Source organism: Mytilus californianus, unplaced genomic scaffold (genome assembly GCF_021869535.1).
Source record: "Mytilus californianus isolate M0D057914Y unplaced genomic scaffold, xbMytCali1.0.p SCAF_40, whole genome shotgun sequence".
In the NCBI taxonomy this organism is placed as follows: Eukaryota; Metazoa; Mollusca; class Bivalvia; order Mytilida; family Mytilidae; genus Mytilus; species Mytilus californianus.
In genome coordinates this window covers 35,931-62,167 of record NW_026262691.1, presented here as the reverse complement: position 1 = coordinate 62,167, position 26,237 = coordinate 35,931, and the positions used below count along the sequence as shown (strand labels likewise).

Sequence of the window (26,237 nt, the reverse complement as noted above, 5' to 3'; positions counted from 1 at the left end):
GACGCCAACGCCAACGCCAAAGTCAAACCAATATACGACCAAAAAAATTTTAATTTTTGCGGTCGTATAAAAATAGTTGCCATATTACTAATATTTGCTGGAGTCTACTGTAAACAGATAATTCCATACACCAAACATAGTTGACCTATTGCTTATAATACTTGAAAACCAGACCAAAACACTAAACTTAACATTGACAATGAACCATGAAAATGAGGTCAAGGTCAGATGAAACCTGTCAGACTGACATGTACCAATAACAATCATTATATGCCTATAGTATTTGAGATACAGACCTATTAACATAACTTTTAACCTTGATCACTGATCCATGAAATTAGGTCAATGTCAGGTGAACTCTGTCTGGCTGTCATGCAGATCTTGCAAGGAACCAATAAACCAAATACAGTTGTCCTAGGACCTATAACTCATAATACAATGTAATAAGTGAGAAAACTGTACTTTTTTTCAAGCAGTCGCTGAACCATGAAAATGAAGTAAAGGACAATGGACATATGGCAGAAGAAAACTTCCTAACATAAGGTATCTGCATACAAGATATGAAGCATACAGGTCTTCTACCTTCTGAAATATAAAAGCTGTATACAAATAGTTCATGCCACCGCTGGATAGTTATACCTTAGTGTCCTAAGTCTCGCTTACTTTCAAGGCAGGCGGGACAAAAATTGTGGTCTAAAAACAGAGATGAAATGTCTTTAATTTAATTAACCTATATAGCTGTACAATAGACCCTACGGTAATGCAACTCCAGTATAAATCTCAATAACCAAAATTTATAACATAGCTATCTATAATATAATTTTAAGAATCATACCATGGTTTTGTTGTATCTGGACTTCTTCAAGAAATAGAAAGAGCGCAAAACCTGTCCGCGGCTGCCTGAAATATTTGACATAGGAACAACAGAGTCAGTGCGGAGCCACTAAGCTTAACTGCCCACTTTGCACCAGCCAATATAAATGAATGCCTAGGGTGGGAATCGAACCCACATACACCAACTCTGTTGTCCTATATTTTTAAATGAACAAAAATTTTCTCCCAGAACAATCAAACAAACAAATTAAGTTATAAAAAAATATATATAAACACGTTAAGCATTATATTTATTTACATGATATATATCTATCATGTCTATATATTATACTGGAAAATATAAGTTGATTTTCGGTTATTGAGATGTAAACTAGGATTGTATTCCCATAGGCTCCATTGTACAGCAATAGATTTAAAAATAATTTGCAGAGGAAGATTATGCGAGGGTTGACAAGACCAACCCCCCTTTTTTTGGAGCTTCATATATGATAAATTCATAGTCTTTTTTACTAGTATTACTCCAAATATTGGTTTCAGGGATGGGCACGATTACTGACAAATGTATTCGATTAATGATCGATTACTCTGATTTTTGAATGTAATCGATTGCTATTGAATTGCGATCGATTACTTTATCAAAAATAATTACATTACTTTTTGATTACTGTCGATTACATGCTATAAAATAATGAAGAAAGTTTACCAACAATTATGTTGTTCAACTTATTTAGAGAGGAAATTTTGAACTTTATAAAAACAGCTTTTAAAGCATTGTTTCCAAATGTTATGTTTACAGTTGTTTTCTAGATGAAAGCTCTTACAGAGGATCTAAACTATTTAAAAATTCTTGAGTGAGTGATGATAAACATGAGAACATTCTTGAAATGACATCGACCATTGAATCAATCGCTTCTTTATATTGTAGGTCATTTTCTCCATAGTTTGCAATTTTTGCTGTCATACCGACTTAATATTGATATTTACTTTTTATTAACAGCTTTATTTGAATATATTTCATTATCGCTATTTTACAAAATTTTCCTTTGATCTTAATTATGACTGATAATTTTCTTTCTCAGCACAATAGATTGATATGAAAATTATCGCTTAAAACAGAAGAAACTAAGGGCGCATGTGCCGTTGTCAATGAAATTAACAATGTTGTCAAAGGTAAACTAGCGATAAACAGATTATCATTGGTCATCTCAACTCGCTAGCTTTCATTTCTCACTTTTGACGTACCAGCTCAACCGAGAAAATCATCTCATTGAGATGACCAATGATAATCTTTAATTACAATGTCAGAGGAGAAAATGTTTGCATAGTTAACGACGACACAGACGGACAAAGGACGCCAAGTGATGAGATCGAGGTTTCCTCTGAAAAAATTATATGAAATGAAGAATAGTTCAGCTAATTTCAAAAGGTGGAAGTTTATAAGTTATAATTACATACCGGTAAATTAATTTATCCTTTTGTTGAGATAATCCCCCTAATCATGCTAATTACAGGTTATAAAACTGCCAACTGAGAACAATTCATTACCTTGGGCAATATAATGTATAAAATCTCTCGTATATGTAAGAGAATGATAATCCCTTTCTTCATGCTTAAGTACGAGCGTTAGCCAGTACTTATCATGAAGTAAGGGATTATCATTCTCTTACAAACTTAAAATATTGTAAAGTGCTCAAGGCTCAAATGATCTATTCAAGAATTAGTTTCATTGTCAGTGCAATGTTTATAATTGATGCATGACTTCCTTTTTCGGCATGTCATTTATAGATTAGTTTTAGTGAAGTGAGGACTTTCTTATCATTTGGGAAATATTTTTTAAAAAAAATGCGTTATAGATATTAGGTGACACAACAGTAGAAAGAAAAGGTAGGAATTGTATGTATCCTGATTGTGAGTATGAATGTAAATCTTGTTATATTTTAGTGAGGAATTATCCTTTTTTTATTTACAGTTTAAACCAATTAATACATTTGAGTTACAACTAAATTTTATTTCACAGCCAATATTTTGGTCAAGCTTTTTACATCAAATACTGTTTCATTATGTCAGGGAAATGTTCAAAAATAGTGCCCTTATAAGTTTTCAATATGTTCAAAGTTAAATTCCTGTTTTTCTTATCGGAGTACAATATACAATGTATTGGAAATAACTATTTTCCCCAACCGCTGATCAAGTAATCAAAGTTTTGGAAAGCTAAAGATTTAGGTTATTTTTTATCTGAAAGATTGTTTTTCTTTTTTTTTGCATTGCTTTGGTATTGTTTAATTTTATAGTAATTTGAAGTTATTAATATTTTCATAATAACATTCACGGTACCAATTTTACTGCACCAGTAAACTTCAACATATTTTTGAGATTTTTGTTTGTTTCACAATTCAACTTTTAGTCAGTTTTAATCACTGTGTGATAAATCCTTTCAATCTGATAAATGTGCTTCGGGGCAGTTGTAACTCATTTATAGACTCTTTGTTTTGAACTGTAAATAGACCCAAATAATCGGATAATCCCTTATTAAGAACATGATTTACATTCATTCTTCACAATTAAGAGGCATCCAATCCTACAATTTCAATGGGCGAGAGTACTTTGCTATATTCTAAATGTAATTAGACATAATAAATTGAAATCAAAACAGTGGACAACGTTGATAACGGGGCCCAAAAATCAAAAATCTAAATACATGGTTAGATTCAGCATATCAAAGAACAAAATATTCTACTAAAAGACACTTTATATGACCAGTTTTTATTCCCATTGACAATTATATAAACATCTGAATTAAATTTCATATATAGTTAACAATGAAATGAATAATTCATCAGCTTAATTCACTCTTTGTATGTACGTCTCAATCCAAATTGTCTATGTTTACATTAGATTTTTGAGATCATGAATATATACTGTACATGTAATTTATTAGATGTGACAAACCAATATATACAGATGGCTGATACTTGTTTATAAAGTCTAAGTGTTAGTACACCTTTATTAAACTGATGAATGCATTGGTTTTGTGCCTTAAAAAGTACATAATTTGAACCCTTTTTTTTTGTTTTTAAATGCAAATACACTGACACACAACATTCTAAGCTATAGGAAATTTGTATAATCACTTGATAAAACATGGATGCACTCGAAAAAGCCCTGCCTGCTCTCGAAAAAACCCAGAACACACAGCAATGAACTTAGTCTCAAAATATCGTTTTTCAATGCAAAAACAAGAATTTTTGTAAAGTGTCTGTATATCTAAGGATATTATGGATTCCATGTATGCATTTCCATAGACGTTTGCATTGGTATGTGTATAAAAATGGCTTTATTCTGTTTTTTGGAATAAAAGCATTGTAAGGCAAAATTCAACTTTTTGAACGAAAAATAATGTCGGATTGATTCTCAAATACTAACACACCTTGTATATACTTGTATATTAAACTCAAGCTTCTATATCACGTCTTTTCAGAAAGTAAGTCTGTTTGTTTACATTTTTGATCATATTCACTCGAAAAAAAGTGGTCAGACTTGAAAAAACCCGATCAAATCACTCAAAAAACCACAATCCTAGCTGGACACTATACATACCGTGAATAAAACCTTAAAAATTAAACACAAAAATGTTAAAAATAAGGAAAAAGATTTAAAATAGGCAAATACATGTAGTCAAAAGTTAAGTTCTGTACTACATCATGTACATCCCATATATTCAATTTTTGTTGAAATCTAACAAAGTTTAATTTTGGACCCCGATTTGGACCAACTTGAAAACTGGGCCCATAATCAAAAATCTAAATACATGTTTAGATTCAGCATATCAAAGAACCCTAAGAATTCAATTTTTGTTAAAATCAAACTAAGTTTAATTTTGGACCCTTTGGACCTTAATGTAGACCAATTTGAAAACGGAACCAAAAATTAAGAATCTAAATACACGGTTAGATTCGGCATATCAAAGAACCCCAATAATTCAATTTTTGATGAAATCAAACAAAGTTTAATTTTGGACCCGTTGGACCTCAATGTGGACCAATTTAAAAACGAGGGCCCAAAATCCAAAAACTTAATACACGGTTAGATTCAGCATATTAAAGAACCCCAAGAATTCAAGAATAAAACCCCATTGAAATTGGTCAAGAAATAAGCAATTAATGCGAAGAATCTTCTTTTGCACAATACTGTGCAATTAAATATTTCTTGCTATTGCACAATACTGTACAATTGACAATTTCTTGCTATTGCGCAATATTGTGCTATTGGATATTTCTTGCTATTGCGCAATACTGTGGAATCGAAGATTTCTTGCTATTGCGCAATACTGTGCAATTGAAGATTTCTTGCTATTGTGCAATACTGTGCAATTGAAAATTTCTTGCTATTGCACAATACTTATTATATGATAATTTACACATCCTGTTTGGTGTGTATCTCCTACCATATCATTATTATTTGCTTTTAAATATAAATCAGAAATAACCAACTTAAAATGGAAAATTTTAAAAGAAAAAAATAAAATGCTTCGCTGGGCGCAGCTTGATACGACCGCAGAGGTCGAACCCTGAACAGTTGGGGCAAGTATGGACACAACATTCAAGCTTGATACAGCTCTGAATTTGGATTGTGATTAAATATTTGACACAGCATAGGTTCTGACACAGAAAGAATGTGGTCTAAGAACTTCAATTTTTTTAATTTACCTATTATGGTCCAATGTCAAAAAATCAAAATACATGGTTAGATTCAGCATATCAAAGAAGCCCATATATTCAATTTTTGTTGAAATCAAACAAAGTTTAATTTTGGACCCCAACTTGAACAAACTTGAAAACTGGTCCCATAATCAAAAATCTAAACACATGTTTAGATTCAGCATATCAAAGTACCCCAAGAATTCAATTTTTGTTAAAATCAAACTAAGTTTAATTTTGGACCCTTTGGACCTTAATGTAGACCAATTTAAAAAACGGGACCCAAAATTAAAAATCTAAAAACACGGTTAGATTTGGCATATCAAAGAACCCCAATAATTCAATTTTTGATGAAATCAAACAAAGTTTAATTTTGGACCCTTTTGACCTCAATATGAACCAATTTGATAGCGGGCCCACAAAATAAAAAATCTAAATACATGGTAAGATTCAGCATATCAAAGTACCCCATATATTCAATTTTTGTTGAAATCAAACAAAGTTTAATTTTGGACCCCAACTTGGACCAACTTGAAAACTGGTCCCATAATAAAAAATCTAAACACATGTTTAGATTCAGCATATCAAAGAACCCCAAAAAATTCAATTTTTGTTAAAATCAAACTAAGTTTAATTTTGGACCCTTTGGACCTTAATGTAGACCAATTTAAAAAACGGGACCCAAAATTAAAAATCTAAATACACGGTTAGATTTGGCATATCAAAGAACCCCAATAATTCAATTTTTGATGAAATCAAACAAAGTTTAATTTTGGACCCTTTTGACCTCAATAGGAACCAATTTGATAGCGGGCCCACAAATAAAAAATCTAAATACATGGTAAGATTCAGCATATCAAAGAACTCCATATATTCAATTTTTGTTGAAATCAAACAAAGTTTAATTTTGGACCCCAATTTGGACCAACTTGAAAACTGGGCCAAAAATCTAAAATCTAAATACATGTTTAGATTCAGCATATCAAAGAACCCCATATATTCAATTTTTGTTGAAATCAAACAAAAAAAGTTTAATTTTGGACCCAAACTTGGACCAACTTGAAAACTGGGCCCATAATCAAAAATCTAAACACATGTTTAGATTCAGCATATCAAAGAACCCCAAGAATTCAATTTTTGTTAAAATCAAACTAAGTTTAATTTTGGACCCTTTGGACCTTAATGTAGACCAATTTAAAAACGGGACCCAAAATTAAAAATCTAAATACACGGTTAGATTTGGCATATCAAAGAACCCCAATAATTCAATTTTTGATGAAATCAAACAAAGTTTAATTTTGGACCCTTTTGACCTCAATATGAACCAATTTGATAGCGGGTCCACAAATAAAAAATCTAAATACATGGTTAGATTCAGCATATCAAAGAACCCCAAGAATTCAATTTTTGATGAAATCAAACAAAGTTTAATTTTGGACCCTTTTGACCTCAATAAGGACAAAGTTGATAACGGGGCCCAAAAATCAAAAATCTAAATACATGGTTAGATTCAGCATATCAAAGAACCCCATATATTCAATTTTTGTTAAAATCAGACTAAGTTTAATTTTGGACCCTTTTGACCTTAATGTAGACCAATTTGAAAACGGAACCAAAAATTAAGAATCTAAATACACGGTTAGATTCGGCATATCAAAGAACCCCAATAATTCAATTTTTGATGAAATCAAACAAAGTTAAATTTTGGACTCTTTGGACCTCAATGTGGACCAATTTAAAAAAGGGGCCCAAAATCCAAAAACTTAATACACGGTTAGATTCAGCATATTAAAGAACCCCAAGAATTCAAGAATAAAACCCCATTGAAATTGATCAAGAAATAAGCAATTTATACGAAGTATCTTCTTTTGCACAATACTGTGCAATTGAATATTTCTTGCTATTGTGCAATACTGTACAATTGACAATTTCTTGCTATTGCGCAATATTGTGCTATTGGATATTTCTTGCTATTGCGCAATACTGTGCAATTGAAGATTTCTTGCTATTGCGCAATACTGTGCAATTGAAGATTTCTTGCAATTGTGCAATACTGTGCAATTGAAAATTTCTTGCTATTGCACAATACTTATTATATAATAATTTACACATCCTGTTTGGTGTGTATCTCCTACCATATCATTATTATTTGCTTTTAAATATTAATCAGAAATAACCAACTTAAAATGGAAAATTTTAAAAGAAAAAAAAAAGGAAAAAAAGAAAAAAAAAGAAAAAAAAAAATTCCCCCCCCAAATTTTTTGAACCCCCTTATGATTCATCACCCCCAAACTCAATCCCAGCCTTCCCTTTGTGGTATGGTACCTTGCAGTACAATTTCAGAGAGATCCATACACTTGAACACAAGTTATTGTCTGGAAACTAGAAAAATGCTTATTTTTGGCCCCTTTTTGGCCCCCAATTCCTAAACGTTTCGGGCAATTACCCCCAAACTCAATTCCAGCTTTCCCTTTGTGATATGGAACCTTGTAGTACAATTTCAGAAATATCCAAACACTTACACACAAGTTATTGTCATGAAACTAGAAAAATGCTTGTTTTTTGCCCCTTTTTTGGCCCCTAATTCCTAAAATTTTGAGGCAATCACCCCCAAAATCAATTACAGCCTTCCCTTTGTGATATGGAACCTTGTGGTACAATGTCAGAGAGATCCATACACTTACACACAAGTTATTGTCTGGAAGTTACAAAAATGCTTATTTTTGGCCCCTTTTTGGCCCCTAATTCCTTAACTGTTGGTACCATAACCCCCAAAAACAATCCCCACCTTCCTTTCGTGGTATTGAACCTTATGGTAAAATTTCATGGAGATCCATTCACTTAAACTAAAGTTAGAGTGCGAAAACCAATGTGTCTTCGGACGACGCCGGACGACGACGACGACGACGACGACGCCGACGCCGACGCCAACGTCATACCAATATACGACCAAAAAATTTTCAATTTTTGCGGTCGTATAAAAAGGAAAAAAAGAAAAAAAAGGAAAAAAAAAATCCCCCCCCAAATTTTTTGAACCCCCTTATGATTCATCACCCCCAAACTCAATCCCAGCCTTCCCTTTGTGGTATGGTACCTTGCAGTACAATTTCAGAGAGATCCATACACTTGAACACAAGTTATTGTCTGGAAACTAGAATAAAATGCTCCGCAGGGCGCAGCTTGATACGACCGCAGAGGTCGAACCCTGAACAGTTGGGGCAAGTATGGACACACCATTCAAGCTTGATACAGCTTTGCATTTGGATTGTGATTTAATATTTGACACAGCATAGGTTTCTGACACAGAATGAATGTGGTTTAAGAACTTAAAAATTTTAAATTGGACATTCACCTATTATGGTCCAATATCCAAAATCTAAATACATGGTTAGATTCAGCATATCAAAGAACCCCAAGAATTCAATTTTTGATGAAATCATACAAAGTTTAATTTTGGACCCTTTTGACCTCAATGTGGACAAAGTTGATAACGGGGCCCAAAAATCAAAAATCTAAATACATGGTTAGATTCAGCATATCAAAGAACCCCAAGAATTCAATTTTTGAAGAAATCAAACAAAGTTTAATTTTGGACCCTTTGGACCCCAATGTGGACCAATTTCAAAACGGGGCCCAAAATCCAAAAACTAATTACACGGTTAGATTCAGAATATTAAAGAACCCCAAGAATTCAAGAATAAAACCCCATTGAAATTTTCAAGAAATAAGCAATTTATAAGAAGTATCTTCTTTTGCACAATACTGTGCAATTGAATATTTCTTGCTATTGCGCAATACTGTATAATTGACAATTTCTTGCTATTGCGCAATATTGTGCTATTGGATATTTCTTGCTATTGCGCAATACTGTGCAATTGAAGATTTCTTGCAATTGCGCAATACTGTGCAATTGAAGATTTCTTGCTATTGTGCAATATTGTGCAATTGAAAATTTCTTGCTATTGCACAATACTTATTATATAATAATTTACACATCCTGTTTGGTGTGTATCTCCTTCCATATCATTATTTTTTGCTTTTAAATATAAATCAGAAATAATCAACTTAAAATGGAAAATTTTAAAAGAAAACAAAAAAAAAAGAAAAAAAAAGGCAAAAAAAAAAATCCCCCCCCCCAAATTTTTTGAACCCCCTTATGATTCATCACCCCCAAACTCAATCCCAGCCTTCCCTTTGAGGTATGGTACCTTGCAGTACAATTTCAGAGAGATCCATACCCTTGAACACAAGTTTTTGTCTGGAAACTACAAAAATGTGTTTTTTGGCCCCTTTTTGGCCCTAAATTCCTAAACATTTAGGGAAATTACCCCCAAACTCAAACCCAGCTTTCCCTTTGTGATATGGAACCTTGTAGTACAATTTCAGAAAGATCCATACACTTACACATGTTACACACAAGTTATTGTCCTGAAACTAGAAAAATGCTTGTTTTTTGCCCCTTTTTGGCCCCTTATTCCTAAAATATTGAGGCAATTACCCCCATCATCAATCCCAGCCTTCCCTTTGTGGTATGGTACCTTGCAGAACAATTTCAGAGAGATCCATACACTTGAACACAAGTTATTGTCTGGAAACTAGAAAAATGCTTATTTTTGGCCCCTTTTTGGCCCCCAATTCCTAAACGTTTTGGCAATTACCCCCAAACTCAATTCCAGCTTTCCCTTTGTGATATGGAACCTTGTAGTACAATTTCAGAAAGATCCATACACTTACACACAAGTTATTGTCATGAAACTAGAAAAATGCTTGTTTTTTGCCCCTTTTTTGGCCCCTAATTCCTACAATTTTGAGGCAATTACCCCCGAAATCAATCCCAGCATTCCTTTTGTGATATGGAACCTTGTGGTACAATGTCAGAGAGATCCATACACTAACACACAAGTTATGTCTGGAAGTTACAAAAATGCTTATTTTTGGCCCCTTTTTGGCCCCTAATTCCTTCACTGTTGGTACCATAACCCCCAAAATCAATCCCAACCTTCCTTTTGTGGTATTGAACCTTGTGGTAAAATTTCATAGAGATCCATTCACTTAAACTAAAGTTAGTGTGCGAAAACCAATGTGTCTTCAGACAACGCAGGACGAAGCCGGACAACGACAACGACAACAAGGACGCCAACGTCATACCAATATACGACCACAAAAATTTTTTTGCGGTCGTATAAAAATGTGTTTTTTGGCCCCTTTTTGGCCCCAAATTCCTAAAATATTTAATTACCTCCAAACTCAAACCCAGCTTTCCCTTTGTGATACTGAACCTTGTAGTACAATTTCAGAAAGATCCATACACTTACACACAAGTTATTGTCCTGAAACTAGAAAAATGCTTGTTTTTTGCCCCTTTTTGGCCCCTAATTCCTAAAATATTGAGGCAATTACCCCCATCATCAATCCCAACCTTCCTTTTGTGGTATTGAACCTTGTGGTAAAATTTCATAGAGATCCATTCACTTAAACTAAAGTTAGAGTGCTAAAACCAATGTGTCTTCGGACGACGACGACGCAATACTATACTTTTAAGAATTATCCCGTCGTTACTTTTGAACAGACGGTCGGACAGTTTTGAGCTTAATGAATAAAATGTAGAACTCGTCGAGAGGAACATTTTATACACAGTATGTATGCAGCAAACTCTTATCGTTTTCCTAATATGTAAGCTTGAAATTGCAGCGTAAATTTTTTTTGCACTCAGTGACCTTTGACCTTGGGTGCAAATTAAAGGTCACATGAAATAAAGATTATTGGTGAAGGTTCCAAGTCTCTACAACTTCCGGTTCTCGAAATAGAATTTTTCAAAAATTGTGTATAATTTTTCAAGGGAAATAACTCCTTATAAGGGTTAATAACAAAATAATTGTTTATGTTTATTAACATTGCCATCTGTTCTTGTACATGCTGCCATTTTCAATTCGATTCTATCTCTAATACCTTTTATGAAAAATGCAAATAAAAGAAATTGTTTCAAGGGGATATAACTCTCAAAGGGGATGATGAAATCCTACGCAGCCTCATATGGTAATACATCATGATGAGATCTACCTTCTGTACAAATAAGGTCATGATATCTTTAAAAACAACGAAGGGGGGCCATGTTGAAAAAAACCAATAAAAGGGAGATAACTTCTAAAGGAGATGATGAAATCCTTAACAGGGTCATCTGGTAATACTTCATGATGAGGTCTATCGATGGTTCATATTTGGTCTTGAAAACTCTAATAGAAACGAGGGAAGGGCATGTCAAAAAAATGTTGGAAGAAAAAAAAAGAAAAAAAAAAAACATTAGAAAAACAATAAGGTCTTTCCTAACGGAGTGGAAAGACCTTAAAAACAAATATGTACACATCAACAAACGACAACCACTGAATAACAGGCTCCTGACTTGGGACAGGCACATACATACAGAATGTCATGGTTCTTTCAATTCACTTATCTGTAACTATTTCCAAGTGCTTTCATTTTTTTGTTTATCAATGTCACGATTGGGTAAACTTCCGCAACAAACTTGAAAATTAATGAGCTTGCAATCAACAACCACTGTATGAAATATTATTTGTCGATAAAACATTGTAAACATGGTAAATGTGAAATAAATATAAAAATGTGCATGCAAGACTTAGAAATCAACCTATCAAACAATAGAATCTGACATTGTCCATTGTTTATTTCCTACATTGGTACAGCTGACTAAATAGTAAGCATTTTATTAAAGGAGTAAAACCTTGACGGACAATGTACCATACCAATAAACTCGATAACTGAATGTCGTCACCTGGGATAGGGCCGGGCCTTTACCATTATCAGGGTCATCAGTTTTATCAGGGTTCACAACAGGAAACCAAGCATTTATAGAAGTCTTGCTCCATAAATTTACAAAAAGTGTACCAATGTTATTGGTTACAACCTAAGTTCTATACGAGATGCTTGTACTTTTAAGTTTTTCAGAACTTCATGTATATACATCGGATACTTTAAAATATAACTGTATGACTGTACCAACCTCCATGAACATATGTACCAGTGTACAAGAACTCAAGTTGTAGAGTGCGTCATTAAATTTTACCTAATGTTCAAAGCTACATGTACAGTTTAAAATTAGTTGTACATGCAATTCACATATATAATATATATATATAAATATATATAATATATATATATATAGTATATATCAATGTTCACACTGTTAAAGAATTCCAAAATGTCTGTCATACCACTGACCACAGGGGTCGTCATGGTCGTATCAAAGATGTTTTTAGGACGAAAATATATATCTGCCATAAATAGTCTTGTACATGTATGAAGATCCTGCCTTTCAAAGGCACAACTGTGGTTTCAGAGTAAAATAAATGGTAAAATAAATGGTGTATTTAAACACCTACTAGAAAGTTTCACACACTTTTAAACAAAGGATAATTTAGATTTTTTAAATTTATGCCTTTGATTGAGTGATCGCAAGCAACCCTTGCTGTTAATTCATCCGTAGTGTTAATGATTGCATATACATTTTACGTCTAATGTGCAGAGCATATAGCAAAGTTTTTTCTTATATTCTACAAAATGAAGAAAGTCTGTACATCCACATTTATATTGACAGTAGCAGAGCAAGGCACTGGCTAGCTGAAGAACCGTAGCTCATATATGTCCTTATATTTTTTCTCATATTGTCAAAAAATATCATAAGGACCTATAAACTACAGTCAGTTAGGGGTACTATTTGTACAAGTAATTTTTATTTACTTGAAGAAGTAATATTAATATACTTTTATAAGTAAATTTGTAGGATACTACAAGTGTATTTCATTTACTTGTATAGGTAAAAATAAAATGCTTCGCTGGGGCGCAGCTTGATACGACCGCAGAGGTCGAACCCTGAACAGTTGGGGCAAGTATGGACACAACATTCAAGCTTGATACAGCTCTGAATTTGGATTGTTATTAAATATTTGACACAGCATAGGTTTCTGACACAGAAAGAATGTGGTCTAAGAACTTGAATTTTTATTAATTTACCTATTATGGTCCAATGTCCAAAATCAAAATACATGGTTAGATTCAGCATATCAAAGAACCCCATATTTTCAATTTTTGTTGAAATCAAACAAAGTTTAATTTTGGACCCCAACTTGGACCAACTTGAAAACTGGGCCCATAATCAAAAATCTAAACACATGTTTAGATTCAGCATATCAAAGAACCCCAATAATTCAATTTTTGTTAAAATCAAACTAAGTTTAATTTTGAACCCTTTGGACCTTAATGTAGACCAATTTAAAAAACGGGACTTAAAATTAAAAATCTAAATACATGGTTAGATTTGGAATATCAAAGAACCCCAATAATTCAATTTTTGATGAAATCAAACAAAGTTTAATTTTGGACCCTTTTGACCTCAATATGAACCAATTTGATAGCGGGGCCCACAAATAAAAAATCTAAATTCATGGTTAGATTCAGCATATCAAAGAACCCCATATATTCAATTTTTGTTGAAATCAAAAAAAATTTAATTTTGGACCCCAACTTTGACCAACTTGAAAACTGGGCCCATAATAAAAAATCTAAACACATGTTTAGATTTAGCATATCAAAGAACCCCATATATTCAATTTTTGTTGAAATCAAACAAAGTTTAAATACTGGACCCTATCTTGGACCAACTTGAAAACTGGGCCCATAATCAAAAATCTAAACACATGTTTAGATTCAGCATATCAAAGAACCCCAAGAATTCAATTTTTGTTAAAATCAAACTAAGTTTAATTTTGGACCCTTTGGACCTCAATGAAGACCAATTTTAAAAAATGGGACCCAAATTAAAAATCTAAAAACACGGTTAGATTTGGCATATCAAAGAACCCCAATAATTCAATTTTTGATGAAATCAAACAAAAGTTTAATTTTAGACCCTTTTGACCTCAATATGAACCAATTTGATAGCGGGCCCCACAAATAAAAAATCTAAATACATGGTTAGATTCAGCATATCAAAGAACCTCATATATTCAATTTTTGTTGAAATCAAACAAAGTTTAATTTTGGACCCAAATTTGGACCAACTTGAAAACTGGGCCCATAATCAAAAATCAATTACATGGTTAGATTCAGCATATCAAAGAACCCCATATATTCAATTTTTGTTGAAATCAAACAAAGTTTAAATACTGGACCCTATCTTGGACCAACTTGAAAACTGGGCCCATAATCAAAAATCTAAACACATGTTTAGATTCAGCATATCAAAGAACCCCAATAATTCAATTTTTGTTAAAATCAAACTAAGTTTAATTTTGGACCCTTTGGACCTTAATGTAGACCAATTCAAAAAACAGGACCCAAAATTAAAAATCTAAATACACGGTTAGATTTGGAATATCAAAGAACCCCAATAATTCAATTTTAGATGTAAAAAAAAAAGATGCAACATTTGCAGATATTTTTACTAGTCTTCCTTTATAAATATGAAGATAATTTAAAACAGTGTAAGGGAGGTAATCCAAATACAATGTTTTGGTTACTTCCCTTACACTGCTTTTAAATTATGTTTAAAGATTTCAATGATGTATTTGATTTATCTCCCTTACACTGCTTTAAATTATGTTTTGTACTAAAGTATTTGTCCATTAACCAGGACAACCTTGTTTTTCCCCCTTTTTTGTCCCTAATTCCTAAACGGTTTGAGCCATAACCCCCCAAAGAAAATCCTAACCATCCCTTTGTGGTATGGAAACTTGTAGTATAATTTCAGAGAGATCCATACACCGTTCCACAGTTATTGTCTGGAAACTAGAAAATGCTTATTTTTGGCCCCTTTTTGGCCCCTAATTCCTTAACTGTTGGTACCATAACCCCCAAAATCAATCCCAACCATCCTTTTGTGGTATTTAACCTTATGGTCAAATTTCAAAAAGATCCATTCACTTAAACTAAAGTTAGAGTGCGAAAACCAATGTGTCTTCGGACGACGACGACGACGCCAACGTCATACCAATATACGACCACAAAATTTTTTTGCGGTCGTATAAAAAAATGGCTTAGTTATGTCCCTTAGACATTCAGATTTTTTTACTTATATAAGTGAAAAAGTCATACTTCATATATCTTCTTTTCTTGAATTCTTATGACTTCTTTGCTCTAATAGAATTTTAAATTGTCAGTCCTTTGCAGATGTCTTTACTGATCATTTAAGTGTAATTTCATGGACAATGAAAATCTCATTTGTCTGTTATTTTCAGAACACTGCTCATTTACAAGCCCCCAAGGAGCAATTTTTGAAGGCCTTGAGCAAATACTTAAGATCTTTGGGCAATCAGTTTCTTTGTTAAATTAATGAGATGAAACATTGAACTCTAATCAAAAATTATGAGCTAACCTGGGAAAAATCATTAAAGGCATGTTTTTACATCTCAAAACTTGAGAATTTTTGTGGGATTGTAAAAAAAATTTACTTATACCAGTATAGACACGTTTTTTTCAATTATCATAGGTAAATTAAGAAAATTAAAGTTCTTAGACCACATTCATTCTGTGTCAGAAACCTATGCTGTGTCAAATATTGAATCACAATCCAAATTCAGAGCTGTATCAAGCTTGAATGTTGTGTCCATACTTGCCCCAACTGTTCAGGGTTCGACCTCTGCAGTCGTATCAAGCTGCGCCCAGAGGAGCATTTTATTTGAGTTTACCAGCAGTGAGATACATTGTCATTTCGGGGCCTTTTATAGCTCACTGTGCGGTATGTGCTTTGCTCATTGTTGAAGGATGTACTGTGACCTATAGCTGTTAATTTTTGTGTCATTTGGTCACTTGTGGAGAGTTGTCTCATTGGCAATCATACCACATCTTCTTTTTTATATTTACATCAACAGATATAAACAATTCACCAAAGTCAAACTTAGTTGTAAGATCTCTGAAATTTTTTACATGTTACAAGTTTTTTCTAATTGTTGGAGATTGTACGGTGACAGTAACACCTGTAACTGCTTAACCCATTTCTTATGCACTTTGGTTCGATAAACTCACTGAATATCATACCACATCTCCTTATTTTTTTATGCATTACAATTTACATGTGCATGTAATTGTAAATAATATTTATATATATATATCAGAACAAACTTCATTGCGTCACTTTTATTTATGCATCCTTTGGCACAATACAAGTTCTAAAATTACACAACATAAAACAACTAAATGTTATTTCAGATGCAAGTTTTGTTTCAGTTCCATTCATAGGATTTATTAGAATTTTGTATGTTTTGCCAAGTCCAATAATTAGCTCTATTTGCACGTGTTAATTGGACTTTTCTATCCCGTATAAGAGTTTTGGAACTAATTCTGTTTCTTTTTTTGAAAAAAGTGAGCAAACAAATCTTGCACATTTAAACCTTTGTCTGCCATCACACTGTCACCTGGGTCACATAATTGAACTACACATGTATTCTACATCTTTCAACTATTTCACAGTCACTGGTACAACCAACATATGCATTAGAGACATACATTTTTGTAGTTGACTAAACCACCAGGTGTCGAACATACAAGTATTTTCAGTGTTTCTGTTTTTATATGATGAAAAGGTTGCCTGAGCTCTAGGAGCTTTATGTTTTATCACGGGATATTCTGTGCTGTCAATAATAATTCAAGTTGTAGGAAACTTTAATTTGAAGTTGGATGGCGAAAAATACCTGACTAAACCACTAAATGGCCAAGTGTTAGCCTCACGCCACTGTTTAGACATAAAAACAATCCATGTTTACACAATATTCTTAACACTAGTTTCAATCTAGAATCTAGACAGTTCAAAGTTGGTTGTATAATGCCTCAATTTCATCAAAGTCATAAAAAAAATGATTTTCAAATGACACCCTATCAATTTGAAAATATATGTATCTCAAACAATGTGCTGCTGGACCAAGTGTGGTCAAAAAACAAAAAAAATTAGTATACAACTCTAAACTGGTATAAAAATGCATGGCTGTGTCACGTGTCTTCATTTCAAAATTCTCTGCTGAAAATATAGGCATTGATGGTGTTTGCGTAATTCCATCTGTGAAGCTCAACATTAGCTCGGCAGTTGGTGGTGGACAGTCATAAATCCTGTCTGCAGTATGAATGACTTCTTCAGGAAAACCAACTTTACAATCAAAACTTTCCTCTAGATTTCTACTACAATATTCATCAAGTTTAGTTCTTCTGTTTTCACAGGAAACTGCCCTGATTTTTCTTTTTGCGGAAGATTCAGTCTCTTGCTTGATCCAGGAAAATAGGCTGGGAATGGCAGTAGACTTAAGTCTCTGTATGGAGGGTTTACGCTCTGAAAAAGGTTATAAAACATTAGTTTTTTGATAATTAAATGAACTTCCATTAGCAATGCATACTTTGTACTACCTGGCAAAATATTAACTAGATTTATTCATTACAATCTGGATAAAACTATGTTAGCCTGATTCAATGTACATCAAAATGTATGTTATGTAAATCCAAAGGACAAACAATGAGAGACGTATGCAACAAACATACATTGTTTGTACCTAAATAACTATAATATAGATGAGAGCATGTCATTGTTTTGTTCCTGTTAACATTGTCATTGATATTTTTCAAGAAAGTCTATGAGGCATAGCTTATGCATTCCTGTCATTACTACATTAGCATAATTACTGCTAAAATAATTCTCAGTATGATATACCTCTTGTAAGAAATCATTATAATTGTAGCAAGCACCAAAAAATCTCAAACAGATCACATTGAATCGTAATCCAAAAAATTATGACGTCTTGAATTAACCACCCCCTTTTATTCTAAAACGATAATTGCGGTTGTAAACAGACTTTGGTTTATTCGCATGGCGATTACATATATAACTATATATTTTAAAAAGAAAATAAGAGTTTTACCATCAATAGTTTCCTGCACGTAGTCTTTTTCAGTAAAATGTGCCTTGCAAACAACAGCTGATTGAGATGGACTCCACGATTTCACCGTGTTCTCGTCCAATCTGCGTATGGGCCATGGCGTTGATCCAACTTTTCCTTCTTTTTAAGTCATTTGGAAATGCATGTCCTCCTCTTAAATGACACCCAGGTACACAACAACAAGTACTTGGCATCGTTAATTAAAAATGCAACTGTAATAGTTGCACAGTGCATCCACGATTTCACCGTGTTCTCGTCCAATCTGCGTATGGGCCATGGCGTTGATCCAACTTTTCCTTCTTTTTAAGTCATTTGGAAATGCATGTCCTCCTCTTAAATGACATCCAGGTACACAACAACAAGTACTTGGCATCGTTAATTAAAAATGCAACTGTAATAGTTGCACAGTGCAGAAACCGGAAGTTGAAGAACAGGATCGGCTACCACGGCGCCACCTATTCAGGAACGATCATTTGCTACTTTATATAACTGCGAAATAACAATAACGTTAGATGGGTTCGCGTGCATAAACAGAAATGCGCTTTAAATTGTATAATATAATTCATGTTCAGTCGACCTTTAATTATTATATCAACGATTGAAATGATTTATAAACATCTAGATTGCAGATAACACTCGAAATTAACCCTACCTCTTTACACACGGAATTCAAATAATTCTAGTTTGTCAATCGGTTGACTGCTTATAATGTAAAATACAAATATATCAAAAGTTTTTAAAACTAACAAAACACAATGATCGTTTCTCTATTTCCCAATGTAAATGAAATGAAACAAAAACATTTTATATCACAATAAGAAGAGGAGAGAATCAACATTTTCCGGATCTACTTGGAGCCTAATGACCCCCCACGTAGATAAGTTGGATATCGCGGAAAGAAAGATTAACACGGCAACTAGAAAGGCATTAAAGCACTGCCTTTAAAAATCTAAACACATGTTTAGATTCAGCATATCAAAGAACCCCAAGAATTCATTTTTTGTTAAAATCAAACTAAGTTTAATTTTGGACCCTTTGGACCTTAATGTAGACCAATTTAAATAACAGGACCCAAAATTTAAAATCTAAATACACGGTTAGATTTGGCATATCAAAGAACCCCAATAATTCAATTTTTGATGAAATATAACAAAAGTTTAATTTTGGACCCTTTTGACCTCATTATGAACAAATTTGATAGCGGGGCCCACAAATAAAAAATCTAAATACATGGTTAGATTCAGCATATCAAAGAACCCCATATATTCAATTTTTGTTGAAATCAAACAAAGTTTAATTTTGGACCCCAATTTGGACCAACTTGAAAACTGGGCCCGAAATCAAAAATCTAAATACATGTTTAGAATCAGCATATCAAAGAACCCAATATATTCAATTTTTGTTAAAATCAAACTAGTTTAATTTTGGAACCTTTGGACCTTAATGTAGACCAATTTGAAAACTGGACCCAAAATTAAAAATCTAAATACACAGTTAGAGTTGGCATATCAAAGAACCCCAATAATTCAATTTTTGATGAAATAAAACAAAGTTTAATTTTGGACCCTTTTGACCTCAATATGAACCAATTTGATAGAGGGGCCCACAAATAAAAAATCTAAATACATGGTTAGATTCAGCATATCAAAGAACCCCAATAATTGAATTTTTGATGAAATAAAACAAAGTTTAATTTTGGACCCTTTTGACCTCAATATGAACAAATTTGATAGCGGGGCCCACAAATAAAAAATCTAAATACATGGTTAGATACAGCATATCAAAGAACCCCATATATTCAATTTTTGTTGAAATCAAACAAAGTTTAATTTTGGACCCCAATTCGGACCAACTTGAAAACTGGGCCCGAAATCAAAAATCTAAATACACACACTGTCAGATTTGGCATAACAAATAAATAAATTTGGTCAAAGATTTAACAAATCTAATGCGCAATAATGTGCAATTAAAGATTACTTCTTGAAATTTTTCAATATTTGAAATTTGAAAAAAAAAAAATATTTGAAGAATAATTCTTTTTAATTTCTGAAATCTGAAATGAGAAAAAATTGACCCCCCACAATTTCTTTTTACCCCCCCCCCCCCCCACTTTTCATATGGATTTTTTTGTAAAAAAAAAGATGCAACATTTGCAGATCTTTTTACTGGTCTTCCTTTATTAATATGCATTTCTTTAAACATAATTTAAAAACAGTGTAAGGGAAGTAATCAAAACGTTGTATGTGGATTTCCTCCCTTACACTGTTTTAAATTGTCTTAATTGTTCATTAACCATTACTTTATACATAATTTTAAAGCAGTGTAAGGGAGGTAATTCAAATGATGTATTTGATTTATTTCCCTTACACTGCTTTAAATTATGTTTTGTACTAAAGTATTTGTCCATATAAAAATGCTTGTTTTTTGCCCCATTTTTGGCCCCTAATTCCTAAAATTTTGAGGCAATTACCCCCAAAATCCATCCTAGCATTCCCTTTGTGATATGGAACCTTGTAGTACAATGTCAGAGAGATCCATACACTAACACACAAGTTATGTCTGGAAGTTACAAAAATGCTTATTTTTGGCCCCTAATTCCTTAACTGTTGGTACCATAACCCCCAAAATCAATCCCAACCTTCTTTTTGTGGTATTGAACCTTATAGTAAAATTTCATAGAGATCCATTCACTTAAACTAAAGTTAGAGTGCGAGAAACCAATGTGTCTTCGGACGATGACGACGCCAACGTCATACCAATATACGATTGCAAATTTTTTTTTGCAGTCGTATAAAAAACTCAGTCTATAGAAAACTTGGACCATAACAAACATGGCCTGCTAGTATTTATTTAAAAAAAATTAAAGAACCTTAGTGAGCGCGCTCACATACCCCACGTCCCCACATTGTCATTGGAGAAATAAAATAAGTGTAAGAAAAAAAAATTGAATCATAATTTCCTGTCAATATGCACATCTACATAGTATGTCCTTATTATCTACACAGTTTCATGAAATTCTGTTGTGTGGTTTGAGAGGAGTTGCGATGACAAAAGGTTGCAGTAGCATATTGGGCAAAAAGTTCAAAGGGGCGTAACTCCTGGAAAAATAAAATGCTTCGCTGGGCGCAGCTTGATAAGACCGCAGAGGTCGAACCCTGAACAGTTGGGGCAAGTATGGACACAACATTCAAGCTTGATACAGCTCTGAATTTGGATTGTGATTAAATATTTGACACAGCATAGGTTTCTGACACAGAAAGAATGTGGTCTAAGAACTTCAATTTTTTTAATTTACCTATTATGGTCCAATGTCCAAAATCAAAATACATGTTTAGATTCAGCATATCAAAGAACCCAATATATTCAATTTTTGTTGAAATCAAACAAAGTTTAATTTTGGACCCCAACTTGGACAAACTTGAAAACTGGTCCCATAATCAAAAATCTAAACACATGTTAGATTCAGCATATCAAAGTACCCCAAGAATTCAATTTTTGATGAAATCAAACAAAGTTTAATTTTGGACCCTTTTGACCTCAATATGAACCAATTTGATAGCGGGCCCACAAAATAAAAAATCTAAATACATGGTAAGATTCAGCATATCAAAGAACCCCATATATTCAATTTTTGTTGAAATCAAACAAAGTTTAATTTTGGACCCCAATTTGAACCAACTTGAAAACTGGGCCAAAAATCTAAAATCTAAATACATGTTTAGATTCAGCATATCAAAGAACCCCATATATTCAATTTTTGTTGAAATCAAACAAAGTTTAATTTTGGACCCCAACTTGAAAACTGGTCCCATAATCAAAAATCTAAACACATGTTTAGATTCAACATATCAAAGAACCCCAAAAATTCAATTTTTGTTAAAATCAAACTAAGTTTAATTTTGGACCCTTTGGACCTTAATGTAGACCAATTTAAAAAACGGGACCCAAAATTAAAAATCTAAATACACGGTTAGATTTGGCATATCAAAGAACCCCAATAATTAAATTTTTGATGAAATCAAACAAAGTTTAATTTTGGACCCTTTTGACCTCAATATGAACCAATTTGATAGCGGGCCCACAAATAAAAAATCTAAATACATGGTAAGATTCAGCATATCAAAGAACCCCATATATTCAATTTTTGATGAAATAAAACAAAGTTTAATTTTGGACCCTTTTGACCTCAATATGAACCAATTTGATAGAGGGGCCCACAAATAAAAAATCTAAATACATGGTTAGATTCAGCATATCAAAGAACCCCAATAATTGAATTTTTGATGAAATAAAACAAAGTTTAATTTTGGACCCTTTTGACCTCAATATGAACAAATTTGATAGCGGGGCCCACAAATAAAAAATCTAAATACATGGTTAGATACAGCATATCAAAGAACCCCATATATTCAATTTTTGTTGAAATCAAACAAAGTTTAATTTTGGACCCCAATTCGGACCAACTTGAAAACTGGGCCCGAAATCAAAAATCTAAATACACTGTCAGATTTGGCATAACAAATAAATAAATTTGGTCAAAGATTTAACAAATCTAATGCGCAATAATGTGCAATTAAAGATTACTTCTTGAAATTTTTCAATATTTGAAATTTGAAAAAAAAAAAATATTTGAAGAATAATTCTTTTTAATTTCTGAAATCTGAAATGAGAAAAAATTGACCCCCCACAATTTCTTTTTACCCCCCCCCCCCCCCCCCCCCACTTTTCATATGGATTTTTTTGTAAAAAAAAAGATGCAACATTTGCAGATCTTTTTACTGGTCTTCCTTTATTAATATGCATTTCTTTAAACATAATTTAAAAACAGTGTAAGGGAAGTAATCAAAACGTTGTATGTGGATTTCCTCCCTTACACTGTTTTAAATTGTCTTAATTGTTCATTAACCATTACTTTATACATAATTTTAAAGCAGTGTAAGGGAGGTAATTCAAATGATGTATTTGATTTATCTCCCTTACACTGCTTTAAATTATGTTTTGTACTAAAGTATTTGTCCATATAAAAATGCTTGTTTTTTGCCCCATTTTTGGCCCCTAATTCCTAAAATTTTGAGGCAATTACCCCCAAAATCCATCCCAGCATTCCCTTTGTGATATGGAACCTTGTAGTACAATGTCAGAGAGATCCATACACTAACACACAAGTTATGTCTGGAAGTTACAAAAATGCTTATTTTTGGCCCCTAATTCCTTAACTGTTGGTACCATAACCCCCAAAATCAATCCCAACCTTCTTTTTGTGGTATTGAACCTTATAGTAAAATTTCATAGAGATCCATTCACTTAAACTAAAGTTAGAGTGCGAGAAACCATATATTCAATTTTTGTTGAAATCAAACATAGTTTAATTTTGGACCCCAACTTGAAAACTGGTCCCATAATCAAAAATCTAAACACATGTTTAGATTCAACATATCAAAGAACCCCAAAAATTCAATTTTTGTTAAAATCAAACTAAGTTTAATTTTGGACCCTTTGGACCTTAATGTAGACCAATTTAAAAAACGGGACCCAAAATTAAAAATCTAAATACACGGTTAGATTTAGCATATCAAAGAACCCCAATAATTAAATTTTTGATGAAATCAAACAAAGTTTAATTTTGGACCCTTTTGACCTCAATATGAACCAATTTGATAGCGGGCCCACAAATAAAAAATCTAAATACATGGTAAGATTCAGCATATCAAAGAACCCCATATATTCAATTTTTGTTGAAATCAAACAAAGTTTAATTTTGGACCCCAATTTGGACCAACTTGAAAACTGGGCCAAAAATCTAAAATCTAAATACATGTTTAGATTCAGCATATCAAAGTACCCTAAAAATTCAATTTTTGTTAAAATCAAACTTAGTTTAATTTTGGACCCTTTTGACCTTAATGTAGACCAATTTGAAAACGGAACCAAAAATTAAGAATCTAAATACACGGTTAGATTCGGCATATCAAAGAACCCCAATAATTCAATTTTTGATGAAATCAAACAAAGTTAAATTTTGGACCCTTTGGACCTCAATGTGGACCAATTTAAAAACGGGGCCCAAAATCCAAAAACTTAATACACGGTTAGATTCAGCATATTAAAGAACCCCAAGAATTCAAGAATAAAACCTCATTGAAATTGATCAAGAAATAAGCAATTTATACGAAGTATCTTCTTTTGCACAATACTGTGCAATTGAATATTTCTTGCTATTGTGCAATACTGTACAATTGACAATTTCTTGCTATTGCGCAATATTGTGCTATTGGATATTTCTTGCTATTGCGCAATACTGTGCAATTGAAGATTTCTTGCTATTGTGCAATACTGTGCAGTTGAAGATTTCTTACAATTGTGCAATACTGTGCAATTGAAAATTTCTTGCTATTGCACAATACTTATTATATAATAATTTACACATCCTGTTTGGTGTGTATCTCCTACCATATCATTATTATTTGTTATTAAATATTAATCAGAAATAACCAACTTAAAATGGAAAATTTTAAAAGAAAAAAAAAGAAAAAAAAAAATCCCCCCCCCAAATTTTTTGAACCCCCTTATGATTCATCACCCCCAAACTCAATCCCAGCCTTCCCTTTGTGGTATGGTACCTTGCAGTACAATTTCAGAGAGATCCATACACTTGAACACAAGTTATTGTCTGGAAACTAGAAAAATGCTTATTTTTGGCCCCTTTTTGGCCCCCAATTCCTAAACGTTTCGGGCAATTACCCCCAAACTCAATTCCAGCTTTCCCTTTGTGATATGGAACCTTGTAGTACAATTTCAGAAATATCCAAACACTTACACACAAGTTATTGTCATGAAACTAGAAAAATGCTTGTTTTTTGCCCCTTTTTGGCCCCTAATTCCTAAAATTTTGAGGCAATTACCCCCAAAATCAATTACAGCCTTCCCTTTGTGATATGGAACCTTGTGGTACAATGTCAGAGAGATCCATACACTTACACACAAGTTATTGTCTGGAAGTTACAAACATGCTTATTTTTGGCCCCTTTTTGGCCCCTAATTCCTTAACTATTGGTACCATAACCCCCAAAATCAATCCCCACCTTCCTTTCGTGGTATTGAACCTTATGGTAAAATTTCATGGAGATCCATTCACTTAAACTAAAGTTAGAGTGCGAAAACCAATGTGTCTTCGGACGACGCCGGACGACGCCAGACGACGACGACGACGACGCCAACGTCATACCAATATACGACCAAAAAATTTTCAATTTTTGCGGTCGTATAAAAATTGAATCGTAATTTCCTGTCAATATGCACATCTACGTAGTATGTCCTTATTATCTGAAAAGGTTTCATGAAATTCTGTTGTGTGGTTTGAGAGGAGTTGCGATGACAAAAGGTTGCAGTAGTATATTGGGCAAATAAGTTCAAAGGGGCGTAACTCCTGGAAAAAAAATTGAATCGTAATTTCCTGTCGATATGCACATCTACGTTGTATGTCCTTATTATCTGAAAAGGTTTCATGAAATTCTGTTGTGTGGTTTGAGAGGAGTTGCGATGACAAAAGGTTGCAGTAGTACATTAAAGTAAATAAGTTCAAAGGGGCGTAACTCCTAGAAAAAAAATTGAATCGTAATTTCCTGTCGATATGCACAACTACATAGTATGTCCTTATTATCTAATAAACTGCTTCGCTGAGCGCAGCTAGATACGCCCGCAGAGGTCCAACCCTGAACAGTTGGGGCAAAAATGGACACAATATTCAAGCTTGATTCAGGTCTGAATTTGCATT

The 26,237-nt window shown here is 33.0% G+C and overlaps 1 long non-coding RNA gene across 7 annotated transcripts in view; it reads right to left on the bottom strand.

Moving 5' to 3' along the window:
• The window catches only part of LOC127699776 (uncharacterized), a 31,660-nt gene extending 5,615 nt beyond the window's left edge, over positions 1–26,045 (bottom strand). For 4 of the 7 annotated variants that reach the window (XR_007981196.1, XR_007981194.1, XR_007981200.1 and 1 more), the window contains exon 1: positions 9,900–10,619. This is a non-coding gene — a long non-coding RNA (uncharacterized LOC127699776). Of the gene's footprint in view, positions 1–9,899; positions 10,620–21,122; positions 21,179–23,735; positions 23,752–25,566 lie in introns of those variants that run through there. The other 3 variants (XR_007981198.1, XR_007981199.1, XR_007981197.1) reach the window with 3 other exon arrangements.
• Between the last annotated feature and the right edge of the window lie 192 nt (positions 26,046–26,237).